Consider the following 12,995-nt stretch of genomic DNA (forward strand, 5'->3'; position numbering starts at 1 on the left):
GTCAGTACTCCCAGGTCACTTTCTGCCTGGCTGCTGTCCAGCCTCTCTGTTCCCAGCCTGCAGTGCTGCACAACATAGGCTATTGTGGCAGTAGGTCACAATATTAGTTATTTTTCCTTCTTATTACTTATTTCCAAGCAAAAATATAGAACTATTAGCTCAATCTTTGGTTTATTAGGATGGCTGAAAATAATTCTAGTGTCAGCAAGAGGTGCCCAGACTTTTGAGAGGAATAGCACATCTGCAAGAGAGCATTTGAGGAGAAGCACAAAGGACTTCCTTCCACTTTAGCCAGAAAGTCAGCTTCATTGGGGACCCAAATTAAATGCCTCTATGCAAATGCACATAGTGTGGGGAGTAAACATGAGTACTTAGGGGCGTGCCCAGACCTACAGGACTATGATCATATTGGCACCATGTAGATGTGGCTCTTTTGACTGGATTATTGAAATAGAAGGGTACAGGTTTTTTAGGAAGGACAGGCAGGGGAGACAAGGAGAGGATGTTGCCTCTATGTCACTGGCCATGTGGAGTGAATGGAGCTCCCTCTGCCTGAGGGTAGATGAGAAGCTGACTGAGAGCTTATTAAAGAGAGGGCAGGCAAAGGTGACATTATACTAAGGGTCTGCTATAGGCTGACTGACCAGGAAGACTGAGCAGGTGAGGCCCTCTGTAAGCAGATAGAAGAAGCCAGACATTTACAAGTCCTGGTCCTCCATGGGGCACTTCAACCATCCCCAAACTGGTTGGAGGGACTGCACAGCAGGGCATAAGCAACCCAGAAGATTCCTGGAAGGTACTGATGAGAACTTCCTTCTCTAAGCGATAGAGGAGCAAAAGATGTGAGGTACTACGCTGGACTTTGTTCTCACCAACAAGGAGGGGCTGGTGGGGAACGTGAAATTTAAGAGCAGCCTGGGCTGCAGTGACCATGAAATGGTGGAGCTCAAGCTCCTCCAGGGGGGCCAGGAGGGTGCACAGAAAGCTCACTGCCCTGGACTTCAGGAGATCAGACTTTGGCCTCTTCAGGGGTCTGCATGCGAGACTGCCATGGGATAAAACCCAGTAGGGAAGAAGGGCCCAAGAAAAATGGTTAATATTCAAGGGTCCAAGCTCCCCCAAGCTCAGGAGCTATACCACACTACCCAAGTCACATAACACAAAGTCAGGGACTGGTGGAATGAAGACCTGCCTGTTGTACAAGATCAGGTTTGAGAACATCCTAGAAGTTGCACAAGTCCATGGGACCTGATGAGATGCATCCACAGGTCCTGAGGGAACTGGCAGAGGAGGTGGTAAAGCCATTATCCGTCATGTTTGAGACATAGTGGCTGTACACAGAAGCTTTTACTGACTGAAAAAGGGGAAATATAATGCAAATTTTTTTAAAAGGGAAATAATAAAAACTCCCATAACTACAGGCAGGCCAAACTCATCTTTGTCACCAGCAAGATCATGGAGTAGATTCTCCTGGAAACTATGCCAAGGTGCATGGAAAATAAGGAGGTGATTGATGACAGCCAACTAAATGCATATTGTGTTTGCCCAATTTGGTGACTTTCTATGACAGGGTTACAGTGGTGGTGGGTGAGAAAAGAGCGACTGATCTAAGAGTAACTAATCTATCTGGGCTTGTATGAAGCATTTGATGCTGTCCTGCTTGATATCCTTCTCTCTAAAGTGGAGAGCCATGGATTTTCTAGATGGACACTCAGTGGATAAAGATTTTCCTGGATGGTCATGCTCACAGGTTTTCAGTCAACCGCTTTGTGTCCAAGTGAGGGTCCTCAGGCAAATGATGCTCCTCAGGGGTTGGTAGTGAGACTGGCACTGCTTAACATCTCTGCAGGGGACATGGACAGTGGAATCAAGTGTGGCCTCAGCAAGTTTGAAGATGGCAACAAAGTGTGTGGTTTGATCAACATGCAGAAAGGAAAGGATGCCATTCAGAGGGACTTGGACAGGCTTGAGAGACAGGGCTGTGCAAACTTCATGAAGTTTTCCATGACCAAGTGCCAGGCCCTACATGTGGGTTGGGGAAATCCCAAGCACACAAACAGGCTGGGTGACAAACTGGCTGAGAGCAGCCCTGCAGAGAAGGACCTGTTTGGGGATACTGTTTGATTGAAAAATCGGACACCACCTGCCCCAGAACTCACAGCCCAGAAAGCCAGCCATACATTGGGCTGATTGCAAAGCAGCGTGGTCAGCAGGGTGAGGAAGGGGATTCTGCCCTTCTACTCTGCTCTTGTGAGACCCCACCTGCATGCAGATCTGAGGTCCTCAACATGAGAAGGACATGGATCTGCTGTAGCCAGTCCACAGGGGGGCCAACAAGATGATCAGAGAGCTGGAGCACCTCTCCTATGAAAAGAGACCGTGTTTGTTCAAGCTGAAAAATAAAAGGCTCTGAGGAGACCCTATAGCACCTTCCAATACCTGAAAGCAGCCTACGAGAGAACTGGGGAGAGACTTTGGACAAAGGTGTGTAGAAACAGGACAAGTAGTAATGGATTTAAACTAAAAGAGGGTAAGTTTACATTAAGTATTAGGAAGAAATTCTTCACCATGAGAATAGTGAGACTGTGACACAGGTTTCCCAGCATCCCAGAGAAGATGCCCCATTCCTGGAAGTGTTCAAGGCCAAGCTGGGTGAGACATTGAGCTACCTGGTATAGTGTAAGTTGATACCCCCCCATAGCAGGGGTATTGTAACAAGGTGATCTTTAAGGTTCATTCCAACCAAAACCATCCATAATTCTGTGATAACTGGGAGATTTATTTGTTTACAGTGCATTCAGTCACACATTATTTTTCTCTCATTCAAATATTTGAAGTGTACAAAATTAACAGACACAAGAACAAACATCCCTGAGAATGTAGGCTGTGAAATTTAAGTTTTAATGCCTATTGAAGTTATGCCAGATAACTATGTGAAAGTAATTTACATGAGTTTGATTTTGCTGCTTCAACATAAAGTTAGTGATAAAAGAACTGCCCATGTATATGCCCATGTATCCTTCTCATGTATATGAAAGCAAATAACACCAATGATTCAACCAAGTGAGTGTGTAAATTAAAAAGGCTTTCTCCCACATAGAAATCTACATAAACCAAACATTCCATATTCATTCATCACCTATTTTACAGTGTAAGTACTCCTTAGATATCACACATCTAAAGGACAACACTAAAATTCAAAGAGCAAAAGACTGGAAAGTCAATATTTTTCTTTCAGACTATTTCAAATACTAAGCATAGTCTTTATTTTTTCCTGAAACTATTGTGATGAAGCATGATCCATGCATTCCAGGTACCAGGGTTTTGTTTAACTGAAAGTGAGTCCAGTACTTCCACAGCTGGAGGCCATTTTTCAAACTATTCATACCAGAGCTGGATATTTATAGAGTGTGGACACCACACTTTAAGTATGGTTTGGTGAGCAGGTTCTTGAGCAGACCTGAGCCCTGCGATTCAAGGAAACTCCGAATCAGTGCCAGTGTTAGGTAGGTATTTCCAGCACTCCTGTATTTTTAGGTCTTTGAAAACTGACTCTCTTACCTCACACAGCTTACTGGTCTCATCTTGCCTCTGTGAGCACATCTTCTTCCAGATCTTGCTGGGTTTCAGTTGTCACACTGAAGCACTAATTTGAGAGTGAAAACCGTGATCTGGCTCATCACTCCTGAAAGATTACCAACCCCCTCTCTTCAGTAATTATGAGCTCCATATCCCAGGGAACGCATCATAAAGAACAAAATTCCCCTCACATCAGCACCAGACATCTCTATTCACTGGGGACGCTTTTTGATGGCAAGGGATGTTTTAACAGCAGACTATGCAACAGATACCTGTACTACCTGCATGGTATGGGAATAAGTGATCTCACTGGGCTGTATTTAACTTAGTTGTAGGCTATATTTGTGAACCTAAGTATCTGTTGCAATTTCTCATCCCCTCAGTTTCCCTAGGGTAGAATGGGTAGAACTCATTAGCATTTGAAAAGCCATCTAAGATCTTGAGATGGAAAGTGATGCATAAGTGCAGATCAAAGAGAGCTGTGCCCATATACTGATAAAAAGGAGAAGACCGCAACTCAAGCTGTAGCCTTAAGTACACCATTAACTTAACCTCAGTAAAATTTATCCAGATGAGTGGAGGTACGAAGGATGCCCAAGGACATGGGTAGGCGCTTGAGGATCTGAGAGGTGTCTTCAAAGTCTCCTCAGGTATCCTCTCACTTTAGTGGGAATTATCAGTCCTTATGACCTGACAGGACTGGTTTGCAGACATACAATGTTCTTGTAATTTTATTTAACATCTGTTTAAACAAAGCATTAACACAAAAAGATCCCTGATACAGGAGGAATGGATCAGAAGTCCTTTTATCTGTAAGAAAATAGTTAAAAGGAAGAGTGGCTAATGAAACCACTTTTTTGAGGTAGTTGGTAATTTATGGAATGAGAGATAAACTAACATGAAGAGCATCACAAACATGCCTAGACTAAATACAGGTATAATAATATAATCTTCTCTTTTAAGCTCTTATGCAAACAGATATATAAGGAAACATTCTTTTAAAAAATCACCAGAAAAATCTGCTTTTCCATTACCCTTTTGAGGCACACAGCCCATGATTTCATCCCTCACAAGGGAGAAGACAGGAAGAAAAGGTCAAAATGGTTAACAGAATAAAGTCCTTTTCTGAGCTGAGTCTTAAAAAGCTGTTATTTTTAGGCTTCCCACAGCAAATGACAGATCCTTTGTCCTGTGACACTGGACATTGTTTAAAAGGAAACAGTTAGTTTAGACTATGACTCTGCTCTGCTCAAGTAGTAGCATTGGTCTGAAAACCTCAGGTATGTAAAGGTGTTATTTAATTCTTCTTTAAAGTTGTAAGAAAATTGCATTGATGTACCCTCACACCTTCTTTATCCACAGACTGAATTTATGAAAAATAGTTGTGATTAAAGCAACTGATTAATGTGGCTTCTGAGGCAATGCTGTGACTTATCCTGAATGTATCCAACCACAATGATTTTAATCTCAATTTTGCCATCAAACACCTTTATTTCTGCATGCAGCAGAATTACTCTAATTATATGGGTTCCTTTTTTTTCTTTTCTTTTTTTTGGTTGATCCAAGAACCCAAAGTGCTTCAACAGCTATAAATCAGCAAATAGAAATGCTGCAGACTAGTCCTCAGAACTCACAGGTGTTCTTGTACACAAACCTACCCACAACGACCTTGTCTCCCCACTTGCCTTCACTCTGCATTTTGCCTTCTGCAGCTGCCTGGGCAATACACACACCAGAGAACACACCTGGAAATCTGGCCAAACAGAGGCCATTTGAATGGATTCTGTTTGAGAGCAGATGGTCTATAAATGAGAATACTTCAGCTCAAATGTTCCAGGATAGTCCATTAATTGTCCATTAACTTGTCACTGAGAGATAGACAAGATGTTGTTTTTGCAAAGTAAATAAGAGATTTTCCTTGTGACATCATGGCGTTAAGCTTGGGATATTTCCAGCAGTGATAAGGAAAGTGAAAAAATGCTCAGATGACTGGGAAACACCCTCTGAGCAGTTGGAGACACACTTCCTAAAGGGCAGGAAAGATCCCCAAGCTTCAAGGTCCCTATTCCATGCACAGCTACTTCTCTTTTCATTTCCCTAGAATTACTGGTTTCCCTTATTTTTCTCCTGCTTCTATCAGTTACAGTTCCATTGAGTCACTCATATCTCCACTGAATACGTATATATATGCTCTCCCTGCCCACTTCTCTCTTGTTAGACTCTGCTTCTCACTCTCCTAAATACTTTTTCAGCAGTGCTTGCTTTTCTTCTGTATCCTGACTGTATTAATGCTTATATTCTCTCCTGTTTGCTATAACACAATTGTTTCCTGTCTCTAGGCAAAAACTGTACCCGCTTTCCCATTCCCACAACACTTTTTTTCTGCTAGTGCCACCAGGAAAAGAATTCTCTTTATACATCTGCTGGTAGGTACTGCCTCTGCTTTCTCTCAGATGTCCCATTGCCTTTTTGCCTGGCTGCTGGCAGCTGGGGAGATTGCTAATGACTCTTTGGTAAGCATTTTAGGTGAACTAAAAGTCCCAGATATGTATGCCAGCACATCCCTGACATCAGGACTGAATAAGTAGACAGAATTTTATATACCAGACAACATGTAATGGAATGACATTTAAGTGCCTGTGTCCAATATTGTGTTGTTGAAAACTTCTCAGCTGCCATATAATTCTGAGGACCTCAACTGTTTGCACTTTCAGGCGCTCCTGTCTTGAAGCTCTGCAGACACAGGCTTCACTACTATTTAAATCTGATTTTGAGTTCTGAGCAATTCAATATACCTATAAACACAAGCTTCAGATCTCACAAAATATAGAGGCATGTGTCCCTTTCTTTGAATTGCACAAGGTGTTTTCAGAAATAATCCACAAAATAAGACTAATCACAGTGTGTGAGGTCCAGGTTTAACTTTGTCTTCTGAGGAATTTGTGTCAATATTTCCTGTATCTTAGAAATTAGTCCAAAAAACAGATGATAGACCAGAGATCTTGGCCAGAGCCAGTGGAAGGAGACTTAGCGATAGAATTCTGGGAGCTTCAGAAAGAGTCAAAGACATGCATCCATACTTATATCTGCATACTGAATAACTTTATGGCAACTAAATTTAAGTACCAGTGACGTTTCCCAGAATTGGGGATTACAAGTTTTCCCTGTTGCTTGTGCCTCTCTGCAATAATACTTTGAATCTACATAGTTAAAAATATGTTTAGTGCTACCAAAAGTGCCTTTCTGGGGATGTCCTTGCTTGTCATTCTCCTCAAGTCCAAAAGTTGAGTAAAGCTTATAGATACACTGAAAAATTGATGAGGACTGATGGTTTGCATACAAGGATCTCCATGCAGATCTTTTTGCAAGGATCCCCATGCATCTCACTATTGTATTTATACAGTATTTACACAGCATTTACTGTATGCACAGTGTATGTAATTAAAAAAGGGTCCCTCTGTTTTGGCAGTATTTTATAGTGAGGCAGCTTATCTGTAGCTTTTCCCTCTGCTTTCCCCTTCATTGTTCCAATTTTTGCCTTGTAACACCATTCCCCAGACCGCCATTGGTAGGGGCTAGGGTATCTCAATCCCAAATTGGTGAAGGACAGAGATTCTGTGCCTAGGTAAACAATCCTTATAACCGCTAGTGGGTAATTTTCTTGTGCTTTAAAAAACAAATTTGACTTTTAGCCATACCACAGAACAGTTTAAAATAACCATGCAATAGAGACAATAAACAGATAGTAAAAGAGAGAGGTTAGGATATTTTTTTCATTATATGGCTTTTGTGCTACATATTTTGTGCCCAGTATGATGGTTAAACTCGCAAACACACCAAGGTCAAGTCTAAAATTCAGAACAGAGATGGAGTTGTTTTTGTCAGGATCAATTTGTAGCAACAGCAGTTTTATCAGCAGGGTGTAGCAGCTATGGCAGAGGACTGTCAAACTGCCAGCTGAGGCCCTGGGAAGCCTGTTATCAGATAGGGTGGTGATTATTACTGCAGTCCCATCATCTTGGCTTTGCTGAAATATTCTTGTAGAAATGTGAGAACAGAATTGATAGACACAATATAGAGAATGAAAGGACTTGTCTTTAAGAGTGAACATTTTCAATAGACCCTGAGTCTGCTTCCTCACCTTACTGAGTAAAAATGACTGAGAAGAGCGGGGCAAAAAGGTGAAGGCAATGAAGAAAAAACTAGACCCTTCCTTCAATATTAAACACTAAAAACTGAGTGGCAAAATCTTGTACATACTGCCCATATCCCAAAACAAGCAGCAGAAAAGGAATCTTCTGTAATGCTGATAAAGTTCAATCAGTTCTAATACAGTTGCCAAAGACACTAAGTAGTACTTATTAAAGTGTAAGGAAAAATATCTGAGAGGAAAGTAGAGGGAGAAGTGTGTAAGTCACGGAAATTGAGGGGAGAATAATACCCAAAGACATAATAGTCAAAAACCAAAAAATACTAGACAAGTGAGAAAAAGAGATATAGAAATGAAATAACAGAAGGGCTGGTCCAGCAGAAAAAGCATAAGTTCTGTATTCACAATGGCTTGCTGCCCACACACGTGCTGCCCACAGGAAGTTCATTCCAAGGTCCTGCCCAAGGTCACTTTCTTGTGATTGCACAATAGGCAGAAATATTTCACTTTCTGGTGCTCTTGTGGCAAGCAGCTTTCTTTATAGCAGCTTTGAAAATATGATACAGCAAGGAATGTACATATCAGACGCCTTAGGAAGACTACTGAGCACCATGTACTTAATGCATCATTCTTTTCCTCTAGGTTTCTGTATTTCATACAATCTAGGGGTAAGAGGAAAAGGGGGTAGAAAAATGCAGGTTTTTTTCTGTCTCTCTGTCTATGTTTTCTATATGTCTCCAAATGTCACTTTCTGAAATATATGTATCAATCTGCAAATAACATGTCAATAATTGTATGTTGAAGTCACCAATTATCTTATCTTGCATGATGTCACAGATGTAACAGAAAAGAATCTCTGTGAATTTTTACTCCATCAGTTGTGAAGTTTTCCTAGTTCAAATTAAAGGCAATTTGTAACAGAGGCTTCTGAAATATTCTCTTCCTTATATTTTTCTTCCTTTTTTCTTTTTTTTTATTTGAACCACATTAATTGCTGCTAACAGAGACTTTTCATTCAATAAAAGCAAGACAATTTATTCTCTCTGCGTCTTCACTTGGCTCAAGACCACATAATTTTCTAATATAAGACCAAGATTTCAGGTCAATATAAACAAAAAGGGTGAGGCTTAAAGTAGCCTCCATTCTTCCTTCTCTCTTTCTTTGTAATTTATTTCTCTAATTATTTCTTATGGTTTTAGTGTGACCATTTTGTTTTGATTATCTACCCTTTGATGTAACTTGTCGCTATCTCCCTCAGACACTTCCTGTGCTGCAAAGATATACAGCTCTTTCTGGATAGTCAATTTACTGCCATTACAGTAAACACATCAATCTTCCAGTATTAAATCCCACAGCTAAATTGCAGGTCTTGTCAGGGATGTTGAAATTTTGTTCCTGATGCAACAAAAGGGAGGATCAGGCTTTACTTGACGATTTCTTCCTCTGCCTTTCTTTAGTTCAGAGTTCCTATGTTTGCCAGGTAGGTTAAAGTTCATTAAAAACAATGGAAAAGATATGCAGTTCCAGCCTTCCCACGCAGCATTGCTAGTATGTGGGCATGGAAGGGCATGTATGCCAGGGTTCTTATTCCCCTTCTATTGTAAAGACTAAGAAGCATAAGCAATCATCTCCTTCTGACTGCTAAATCTGTTTGATTCCCCTCCTTAAAAGAAGTACTTCATTTGAAATCAGTTGTACCAGTCATAAATACGACAGAAACACAGCTATCACAAAAAAGGCAATTTTTTGGTGTGTTTCTCAAATAATCTATTATTTAAATTCTAAAAGTGAGTTTGGAAGGTTCATTTCTAGTCAAGCTTGTTTCTCAGTTAGAGGGGTTTATGAGTATCTTAAAAAAATTTTTCAGCTTTCTAACACATTTGAAGGTATAGGGTTTGAAGGAATATAACTGAAGAAAAGTGCTTCAGGATGTATTAACCATTTGAACCACTCCCTCTGCCCCAAACCAGGACCAAATGTTAGGTAATGAGAGGATCAGAAACTGATAATCACAAGAAAATATAGAAGGATCATGTGACTTCAATTATAAGAGTTTTAAAAATTAATTTTAGTTAGGCCAAAAAATTAATTTTAGTTAGGCCAAAAATATGGGCAGAAACAGGAAGACAAGCCCTATTTGACTCAAGTAGGCAGAAATGCATCCATACTAGCCCTCAGAGTATGCACAGCTTTTAAACATCCGTTGAGGTCAGAATCCTTCCATGATCTTGCACTCAGTTACCCCTCAGGACAGAGGTACAGAAGTGCCTGATGTGCTCAACAGATGAAAAGAGACCACACCCATCACTGTTCAGGGTCAGTGGTGAACACCGTGGGCAAGACCTGGCAAAGTGGGAGATCACAGCTCTTTGTTCCACAGCTGCCATGTTCTGTGCCATACCAGCCTTCATAAACAAGGCACATGGCAGCAAGCCAAGGGCTTCTCTATTTCCTACTGCCTAAAAAAAGAACTTTCCCACTTGTAAGAAGTAACAGGAACAGCAGTACAGCTTCACCAAAGACTGGCTGGCTTCTGAATTGAGAGAACAAGAGGGAAGACATGGCCTTGCTTGAGAGGAGCAAAGCATCCCTCTGAGCAAAAGAGTGACAAGAAGTCAAAACCCTGCATATTACCAAAACCCTGGTTACTGATGGCTCCAATGTGCCTCTCCAACACTTAATTTTAACCCACCCCCACATATGAAGACTGATCTCTTTAATGACAAAGAATATTGCACAGTAGCATTAAAGCAATGTGCTGTCAAGTGTCCCAGTGAATTAATCCCAATGTTTCCAGTTCCCCTGGCAACCTAATCCTAGGCTGTGCGGACATTTCAGCTCTTTCTATACTGCTAAATAAAACAAGGACAAGGAACAAGCTTGAGCACTGGCCTGGTGATCATCTGCACTTTTTAATTGCTAGCATGCTTCCAGGCTGTTTTGGTCTATGCCAATTCTTTGGGAAGCAGTGCCTAAGCCTGGCTAGAGGGATAGCCCATGCAGGGATCAATTCCAGTAGGCAGTATTAGACACCATGGCACCAGCTTTTGTTCCCTGCAGCCTCAACAGTCTTCCAACATTATTCCAGCTTTGCATCTCCCAGCATTCCTGATGCTTTACCCTAGAGCAAGCAATGTCCACAAGCGTGTATGAAAACATAGATCTCATGTATGAAAACATAATTCTGGTGAGACCCCAGAAAAATGCCCAGCTTTTTTTCACATGCTTTGTAGTGAAAAATAAAAAAAATAAAATCACAGAAAATAGCTACATTTTAGTCCTAGAAGGGTACCTTTCAAGGCTCATAGGCAGACAAACATTACGTATCATAGTTGTGGCTAGGCTGGGCTACCCACTCTGAGGGTCAGAAAATTACTCCTTTCTCATTTAGCAATACTGATGTAGGGATTGTGTCTCTCAGTGGTTCTAGAGAGCATTGTGGCAACAAACAGGCTAAACCGCAGCTAAATTTTGACAAAAAGAAAAACAGGAGAAAGGGTTCCTTTTCTTTTCCATTATGCCACAGGAGCAGCAACATGATTTTATCTACAAAACACTGAGGAGCTCAAGGGAAGGAAAAATCCAGTGCTGTCTGTCATTGCTCCACAGGCACCTGCAGGGCGTGTAGGCAGGTCAGTGCACCAACAGCTCACTAACTCCTGTCTGAACAGATGGAGTAAGCAACAAAGAGCATTCTCCTCTAGTAATCCTCCAAGCACCATGACCTGTCATTCTAGGCTGAAACAGAGATGGCCTTAACTTAAACTGAGATGTGACTTGATGGAAAAGAAAGATGAATGCTCACAACCCTTATATGGAAAATATAAGTCCCCTGAGCTGCCCCTACTTCCCCATATCTCAAAGCCAGTGCATCCCAGACTTCTCCTTGGTACAGCCCTGTATTTCATTTACCCCAAAATCTCTGTCAGAGACACACACATATTAATAATTTTTTTAAAAGTTTGCCTTGTGTATGAAGCAGTACCAAAATTTATTCCAGCAAATTCCAGCAAGAGTTAATTTTCCCTAGAAGTCTGATTTGGCTGAAACTCAGGGTATGTGGACAGAAATCATAGCTCTCGGCACCCAGGCTGCATTATCATAACACAGATCTAACTAAACCCATGCAGCCTTCTTGTGTGTTCTCTACCACACAGTGCTGAGTCCTCGCACAGCTATTATCAATGATCTTGTTATTCTGACTTTTAGCTTCATCTCAGTATGAATGAGCTTAAAGGTCACAATTAGACTTGGGGACCAGTTCGCTGGGACATACGTTAAGCTCCCCACCCATAGATAAATTCCTTGGCTACTGTCCAAAGAGCTTATTATTATAATTAAGATTTATATTATAAAGGCATCTAGAGATGCCAAAAGAAATAGAGACCCATTATGTCATAAGTACATCTACTGCATAAATACATAATAAAAAACTGTTCTTGCCTTGAAGAACCTTCTGTCGCGACCTTCAAGCAACTGCTAAACCTGCAACTGCAAGTTTAGCAACAAAGTTTGGGACACACCCAGTTTGGGCAGGAGATTAGTGTTTTTGCTATCAGCTGCATTACTTTTGCCTCCACACAGGGCTGAATCATGCTACATTAAAAAAAAAAAAAAAAAGGAACTGTTTGACAGAGAGCAAAGTGACAGAAATAAGAAAGGCCTGAGGATACCTGTTCCTGTCAGATTTTCTGTAAAGGATGGCCAAGGGCACAGTGCAATGTTTCATACTATTTCTTTCACAGTAACCATTACCCTCTTGTCCCTGTAAAATCACCTGAGGAATTTCCACACTTTTTTGTTCTTATGTAGAGATTGTGCTGAAGTGGCAGGAAGGTGAGAATTTCATTTGTTACATAAGAATCATGGGATCTATTGTAATGTCTTCAAGGCTTTTGAGATACCACCAAGATCTGCTCATTGTTTGAGCTTTAAGTTTGTCTCTTTCTCATCCCTCTTCAAGTCAATAGTTTCTAACAAATAGCAAGCCATCAGAATATAGATATCTGAGTATTCAAAGAATATATGAGTCTGTATGTAGAGGAAAAGTGCTTTTCTGACTTCATGTCTCCTGGTTAGGACAAAAGTTAATGACCCTGTTTCACGCAGAGATGATAACAGAGAATTGCTCTTAAAGCTCATTTCCTTAAAGGATCTGTGAAGGCACTCAGCCACAAAGGGAGTGAAAGGAAAGGTAAATGGACTGTGTCAAGAGGTTTGCTAATTTGCTCTTTCTGGAGGATAAATAAACTTTATTAGTATTTTT

Source organism: Melospiza melodia, chromosome 4 (genome assembly GCF_035770615.1).
Source record: "Melospiza melodia melodia isolate bMelMel2 chromosome 4, bMelMel2.pri, whole genome shotgun sequence".
Lineage (NCBI taxonomy): Eukaryota > Metazoa > Chordata > Aves > Passeriformes > Passerellidae > Melospiza > Melospiza melodia.